Raw genomic sequence first — 8,146 nt, 5'->3', positions numbered from 1 at the left:
CTTGAGTGGGAGGATTGCTCACCACTCGGTAGGATTTTTCAAACTTAGGCGAGTACTGGACTGCAGCTAAGCCCTCGAGCCGGAAGATCGCTCTCACAATCTCGTCCTTCTTCTTGACGGTGCAACCGCGGGAGGGGGAGGTCATGGCTGACCCGTACCGTTTGATGGGACTTTTTAAACTTAGGCGAGTATTGGACTGCAGCTAAGCCCCCGAGTGAGAGGTAGACTCACCACTCGGCAGGATTTTTTTATTACTGAGGTGAGTACTGGACTGCAGCTAAGTCTCCGAGTGAGAGGCAAACTCACCACTCAGCAGGATTTTTATTACTTAGGCGGGTACTGAACTGCAGCTAAGCCTCCGAGTGAGAGGCAGACTCACCACTCGGCAGGATTTTTATTACTTAGGCGAAACGGATTCGCAGCTAAGCCCCCGAGTGAGAGACAGACTCGCCACTCGGCAGGATTTTCACTTTGACTTAGGCGAACCGGATTCGCAACTAAGGCACCCGCTGGGGGATTTTAGGACACGTAAAAAAATATGACAATCATTCGGAAGATTGCAAAATCATATCTTTTGATAATCAAACTAAAGGGTACTTCTTATTACATTTCATCAGTTCTAAATACTTAAGAGTAAAAAGCGCGGAGCAGTTCCGCATTCCAGGCGCGTGGCTCATCTTTATTATGCTCGACATTGAAGAGACGATACGCTCCATTGTGGAACACTTTGGTGACGATGAAAGGGCCTTCCCAGGCAGGAGTGAGCTTGTGTGGTCTCTGCTGGTCCACTTGAAGAACTAGGTCTCCTTCTTGAAATGCCCGACCCCTTACATTTCTGGCATGGAATCGACGCAAGTCTTGCTGATAAATGGTCGACCGGATCAAGGCCATCTCTCTTTCTTCTTCTAGGAGATCGACTGCATCTTGCCGAGCCTACTCTGCTTCGTCTTTTGAGAAGCATTCGACTCAAGGCGCGTTGTGGAGCAAATCACTCGGGAGTACGGCTTCGGCTCCGTAGACTAAGAAGAATGGAGTCCTTCCAGTCGACCGGTTAGGAGTTGTCCTCAATCCCCAAAGTACTGATGGGAGCTCGTCGACCCAAGCCCCTACTGCATGCTTGAGGTCATGCATCAACCGGGGTTTCGGTCCTTTGAGAATCAATCCATTTGCCCGCTCGGCCTGCCCATTCGACTGAGGATGAGCGACCGAAGCGTAGTCGACTCTCGTGCCTTGGGAGGCACAAAAGGTTCTGAATTCTTCAGAATCGAAGTTCGAGCCGTTATCTGTGATGATGCTGTGTGGGACGCCATATCTGAATATCAGTTCCTTGATGAAACTCATAGTTGTACTTGCTTCAAGGTTTTTAATGGGCTTGGCTTCGATCCATTTGGTGATCTTGTCCACTGCCACCAGCACATGAGTAAATCCACTCCTGCTAGTCCTCAGAGGCCCAACCATGTACAACCCCCAGACAGCGGAAGGCCAGATGAGTGGAATTGTCTTCAGAGCTGACGCAGGTTTGTGGGACATGTTGGAGTAAAACTGACAGCCTTCGCACTTGTCCACTATTTCCATTGCCATCTCGTTGGCCCGTGGCCAGTAAAATTCGACTCAGTATGCTTTGGCCACGATGGTCCGAGAGGACGCATGGTGACCACAGGTCCCCAAGTGAATATCATTGAGGATCATTCGGCCTTCTTCTGGCGTGATGCATTTCTGGCAGACGCCAGTTACAGTTTCTCTGAACAGCTGTCCTTTTATCACGGTAAAGGCCTTAGATCGTCGGACGATCTATCGAGCCTCTTCTTCATCCTCTGGAAGTTCCTTCCTAAGAATGTATGCGATGTATGGCACCGTCCAGTCAGGAGTGATGACCAAAACCTCCATGACTAAGTCGACCACGGCTAGGATTTCGACTTCAGTCGGATCTGTGGCGCTCTTGGGTTGTGGCGACTCTTCAGTGAAAGGATCTTCTCGAACTGAAGGTGAATGAATATGTTCCAGAAACACATTGCGGGGAATGGCCTTTATCTTTGCACCTATCTTCGCCAACTCATCTGCAGCTTGATTTTTCAGTCGGGGAATATAATGAAGCTCCAAACCTTGAAACTTCTTTTCCATCTTTCTTACTGGATTGCAATAACCGGTCATGGCTGGGCTTCTAACATCCCATTCCTTCATCACTTGATTAACCACCATATCTGAGTCGCCATATGCCATAAGGCGGCGGACGCCGAGTGAAACGGCCATACGCAACCCGTATAAAAGTGCTTCTTATTCTGCTTCATTATTGGAGGAATCAAAATGAATCTGGAGGACATAGTTAAGCTTGTCTCCGCGGGGGGACACCAATACTACCCCAGCACCCGATCCGTTCAACATCTTGGAGCCATCAAAGAACATAGTCCAATGCTCCGAGTGAACTTGAGTCGGTAGTTGCTGCTCGATCCACTCGGTCAGGAAATCTGCGATTGCTTGGGACTTGATAGCTTTCTTTGCCTCAAACTTGATATCCAATGGAAGGAGTTCAATCGCCCACTTTGCCACTCGACCAGTTGCATCTCTGTTATTCAGAATCTCGGATAATGGTGCATCGCTAACGACTGTAATGGAGTGATCAGAGAAGTAATGTGCAACCTTCTTCATGGTCATGTATATTCCATAGACAAGCTTCTGATAATGAGGATATCGTTGCTTGGATGGAGTCAAAACTTCGAAGAGATAATAAACTGGGCGCTGAACCTTGTACGCTTTTCCTTCCTCTACTCGCTCGACCGTGAGTACTGTGCTGACAACTTGTCCAATGGCTGCAATATAAAGTAGTAAAGGCTCTTTGCTGATTGGCGCAGCGAGCACCGGCTGGGTGGAAAGCAGGGTTTTGAGTTCTGCAAACTCTGCATCAGCTTCCTCAGTCCACTCGAACTTATCAGACTTCTTCATCAGTCAGTAAAGAGGCAAGGCCTTTTCACCGAGACGAGAAATGAATTGACTCAAGGCGGCCAAACAACCAGTCAACTTCTGAACGTCATGCACTCGCACAAGGCGTTTCATTCGGAGGATGGTATCAACTTTTTCTGGATTAGCATCTATTCCTCGTTCGGAAATGAGAAAACCGAGTAACTTTCCTCCTGGAACTCCGAACGTGCACTTTGACGGATTAAGCTTGATATCATACCTCCTTAGGTTGGCAAAGGTTTCTGCGAGGTCAGTCAATAGGTCGGAACCTTTGCGAGACTTGACCATGATGTCATCCATGTATGCTTCCACATTCCGACTGATTTGAGTGAGCAGGCACTTCTAAATCATTCTCGTGAATGTGGCTCCAGCATTTTTAAGACCGAATGGCATGGTGACATAGCAAAAGCACCCGAATGGGGTGATGAAGGTTGTTTTTATTTCATCGGGACCATAAAGTCGGATCTGATGATACCCGGAATATGCATCTAGAAAAGACAAGCGCTCACACCCCGCAGTCGAGTCAATGATCTGATCGATGTGGGGGAGAGGGAAGTGATCTTTCGGGCAGGCCCGATTGATGTGCTTGAAATCAATGCACATACAAAGTGAATCGTCCTTCTTAGAGACCATGACTACATTGGCAAGCCACTCGAAGTGGTAGATCTCTCGGATGAACTCTGCTGCTAGCAGCCGAGCCACTTCTTCGCAAATTGCTTTCCTCTTTTGCATGGCAGACTGCCGAAGGTGCTCTTTGACGGGTTTTGCCTTGGGGTCGACACGCAAACGGTGCTCAACCAGTCCTCTGGGTACACCTAGCATGTCAGAGGGTTTCCATGCAAAGATTCCCAGTTCTCACGGAGGAACTGGATGAGCGCTTCTTCCTATTTGCTGTCGAGTGTCGTTGATATATGAGTCGGCGCGGCATTGGGATTGGTCGGGTGAATATGAATCGGCTTCGTTTCACCAGACGACTGAAATGCAGAATCTGTGGAAGGCTTCTTGGCTCGGAGCAAATCACTCGGATCTGCATTCTTCTGATACTCTTGAAGTTCAACAGCTGCCATCTGCGCATCGGCAATTTTGGAACCTTTCTGGAAGCATTCCTCCGCCTTCTGCTGATTGCCAGTAAGTGTGATCACACCCTTGGGGCCAGGCATCTTCAACTTGAGGTACACGTAACACAGTCGAGCCATGAAATGTGCGTATGCAGGCCTCCCCAGAATGGCATGATAAGCACTCTGGAAATCCATGACTTCAAATGTCAACTTTTCCTTACAGTAATGCTTGGAATCACCAAAAACCACGTCGAGAGTGATCTGGCCAAGTGATTCGGCTTTCTTTCCGGGGACAACACCATGGAAGCTCATATTGCTCTCGCTAAGCTTGGACATCGGGATGCCCATCCCCTTCAAGGTTTTAGCATAAAGGATATTTAGACCGCTACCACCGTCCATCGGCACTTTAGTCAGTCGAGTGCCTCCGACCACTGGGTCGACCACCAGTGCTTGCCTCCCAGGGGTGGCTACACAAGCAGGATGGTCTGACTGATCGAATGTGATGGCTGTCTGAGACCATTTCAGGTACGTGGTCGTTGTCGCCGAAGCAACCATATTCACTTCTCTGTTGATGACCTTCAACCGACTCTTGCTCTCAACATCAGCAAAAATCATGAGAATGGAATTGACTTTGGGATAACCATCATCTTCCTCTTTATCCTCATCTTTGTCCGACTCTTTCTCCTTCTCATTGGGTTGTTTCTCTCAGAACTGCTGGATCAGGAGTCGACATTGTCGAGTGGTATGCTTCGGGTAAATCAGATTACCTTCTTCATCTTTCTTCGTGTGGATGTGACATGGAAAATCCAACACATCATTTCCTGCTTGATCCTTTACCTTCTTAGGGGGCCAGGGCCCCTTAGGTTTTCCCTTAAAATTTCCTTGAGCCACTGCTGCAATCTCACCGGGTGCCGCTGGCTCGGCCTTACGCTTCTGTTTCCGACTGGAGTTACCCCCACCGGCCTCTTGGCCGACTGGTTTACTCTTCCCTCTACGGAGTCGATCCTCTTCTTCTCTGTTAGCGTACCGGGTGGCTATCTCCATCATCCAAGTTAGAGTCATATCCCTAGTCCGACCGAATTTCAGGACCAACTCTTTGTATTTGACGCGTTCCTTGAAAGCGCACACTGCTTGATGCTCTGATACATTTTCAACAATGTGATGCAAAGTGGTCCATCTTTGAATGAATTCCCTCAAAGTCTCATTCGGCTTCTGCACACAATGCTGCAACTCGGGAAACCCTGCTGGTCGCTTGCACGTGCCCTCAAAAGTTCTTACGAACACTCAAGCTAGTTCCTCCCAACCGTGTATACTGCCTGGAGTCAACTGAGCCAACCACGCTCGGGCTGACCCTTCCAACATAAGAGGGAGATGCTTCATCACTATCTCATCGTTTCCGCCTCCAATCTGCACAGCCACTCGGTAATCCTCAAGCCAGGTTTCAGGCTTGGATTCTCCAGTGAACTTACTGACTTCGGTTGCCAACCTAAAGTTGGGAGGAATCACTACTGCCCTGATGGCTCTGCTGAAACACTCTGGACCTAAAACATGCAATCTGCTGCCACTCAGATGATCTCTGCCAGGGTCTTCTCTATGTGCTCTGTTCCGGTCGACCAGGACTTGAACGAGAATGGATCTCGCATCGAGGCCTGGCTCTCTTGGGTCAACCGGTGCTATGCGCTTGTCACTGTGATGACGTCTATCATCATTACGCCGAGGCGCATATGACGCACTCCTCGGAGGAGGTGTAGGCACTCGACGACGATTGTCGCGGTCGAGCTGACGATCATACTGTCCACGGCCTTCCGCCGCAGGGGCGATCTTGGGTTGTGGGCCGACTAAACTGTATCTGCTACTACGGATCTGCTGTGAATCCTATTCCGTGACTAGGACACTGCAGTGTTCTGCTCTCCTGCTGCCTGGAGCAAGGCCCGGATCTGCATCAACCCTCCGCCAGCTTCCGACTGGGAAGGTTGGATCGACTCTGCAATTCGGGTCGCAGCTGTGAGGTTCTGAATCGGAGTACGGTATACCTTAGGCGGAGGCGAGAAAAGCTGCCGTCGACTGAACTCAAGAATCCGCTCCGAGCCCGCTCGTCGAGATCGTGCAGCAGGTTCTCCAGTCGAGTGCGCTCAGACAAATTAGCCAAGCACGCCTCCTCCAAGGCCCGAGCCTCGGGGGTTTCTCCAACGATGGGCGTGTGGAGTGCATCCATGTTGCGGCGACGAAGTTCTTCCCTCTGCTACGAAGAAAGAGGTTTGGGATGATATTCCTCATGGACGCGCGATGGATTGCCGCCACCATCTTCGTCGTCTTCGCGACGAAAGCCAGGTGGGCCACGCGGACTGTCGGTGTCAAAACCGGCGGATCTCGGGTAGGGGGTCCCGAACCGTGCATCTAGGCGGATGGTAACAGGAGACAAGGGACACGATGTTTTACCCAGGTTCGGGCCCTCTTGATGGAGGTAAAACCCTACGTCCTGCTTGATTAATATTGATGATGTGGGTATTACAAGAGTAGATCTACCACGAGATCAAGGAGGCTAAACCCTAGAAGCTAGCCTATGGTATGATTGTTCTTCTGTCCTACGGACTAAAACCATCCATTTTATATAGACACCGAAGAGGGCTAGGGTTACATAGAGTTAGTTACAATGGTAGGAGATCTACATATCCGTATCGCCAAGCTTGCCTTCCATGCCAAGGAAAGTCCCATCCGGACACGGGACGAAGTCTTCAATCTTGTATCTTCATAGTCTTGGAGTCCGGCCGATGATGATAGTTCGGCTATCCGGACACCCCCTAGTCCAGGACTCCCTCAGTAGCCCCTAAACCAGGCTTCAATGATGACGAGTCCGGCGTGCATATTGTCTTCGGCATTGCAAGGCAGGTTCCTCCTCCAAATAATTTATAGAAGATTGTGAACACCAGGATAGTGTCCGGCTCTGCAAAATAAATTCCACCTTCCACCGTAGAGAGAATAATATTTACACAAGTTCAATCTGCTGACGTATTTCGTGGCGTGACGTCACACCACAACCAAGCCTTTACTTGAATCATTTTTGTTATACCACCTCAGCGCGTTTAGCGAAGCGGTTTCCTTAGCACGTCTTGTCGACGCAGAGATCGTGTTCCCCTTATTCGGGGATTCCCATCAATATGGACGTGGGTAACCCAACCGCGCCATTGATTGCGGCGCTTGGGAGAAAAGCGAGTTTTACCAGGCCGGTGGGGACGCATAGTTTCGTCCGCCCATATATAAGGGGATAAGGATCCACCTTTTTACCTGCGCCTTCTTCCTCCTTTGCTTATCCATCTCCGCGCACTCGAGCTCCAGCGCCCAAGTCCGCACATCTCACCTCAACCTTCTCCAACTATGTCCGGGGCGGGAGGCAAGTGGATGGCCTCCTCCGTTACGGAGGGGCACATCAAGAAGCTACGCAGCACCGGATATCTGTCCAGCGACATCACGCACCGGCTCCCCGACGAGGGGCAGCTCATCCCCACCCCCGGGCCCCATGAGAGGGTGGTATTCCTTCCCCATTTCCTCTGCGGACTGGGCTTCCCACTCCACCCCTTTGTCCGGGGCCTTATGTTCTACTACGGCCTGGATTTCCATGATCTGGCCCCAAATTTCATCCTCAACATCTCGGCATTTATCATCGTGTGCGAGGCCTTCGTCTGCATCTAGCCCCACTTCGTCTTGTGGCTCAAGACCTTCAATGTCAAGCCGAAGTTTGTGAAGGGCAGCCAAGCGGAGTGCGGAGGCGCCATGGTGGGCAAGATGCCCAATGTTACTTGGCTCGAGGGCGCCTTCGTGGAAACCATCAAGGGGTGGCAATCGGGGTGGTTCTACATCACCGAGCCGCGTGACCCTGAATGGGAAACGGACCCCGAATTCAGATCTGGCATCCCCACACGGCTCACCTCTTGGAAAGAGAGTGGCCTGACCTGGGGCGATTCGGAGGAGCTGATCGGACTCCAAGCCTGCATCCAAAAGCTAGTGAACAAGAAGCTCAAGCTTGTCAATGCAGTCCAGGTCATGCTCATCCACCGGATTCTCCCGTGCCAACAACGGGCCTTCAAATTGTGGGAGTTTGCTCCGGCCCGGCACCGAACCTTGTGCAGGCTCTT

This window comes from Triticum dicoccoides, chromosome 1B, assembly GCF_002162155.2.
Source record: "Triticum dicoccoides isolate Atlit2015 ecotype Zavitan chromosome 1B, WEW_v2.0, whole genome shotgun sequence".
In the NCBI taxonomy this organism is placed as follows: domain Eukaryota; kingdom Viridiplantae; phylum Streptophyta; class Magnoliopsida; order Poales; family Poaceae; genus Triticum; species Triticum dicoccoides.
Note: the sequence above shows the minus strand (reverse complement) of the source record.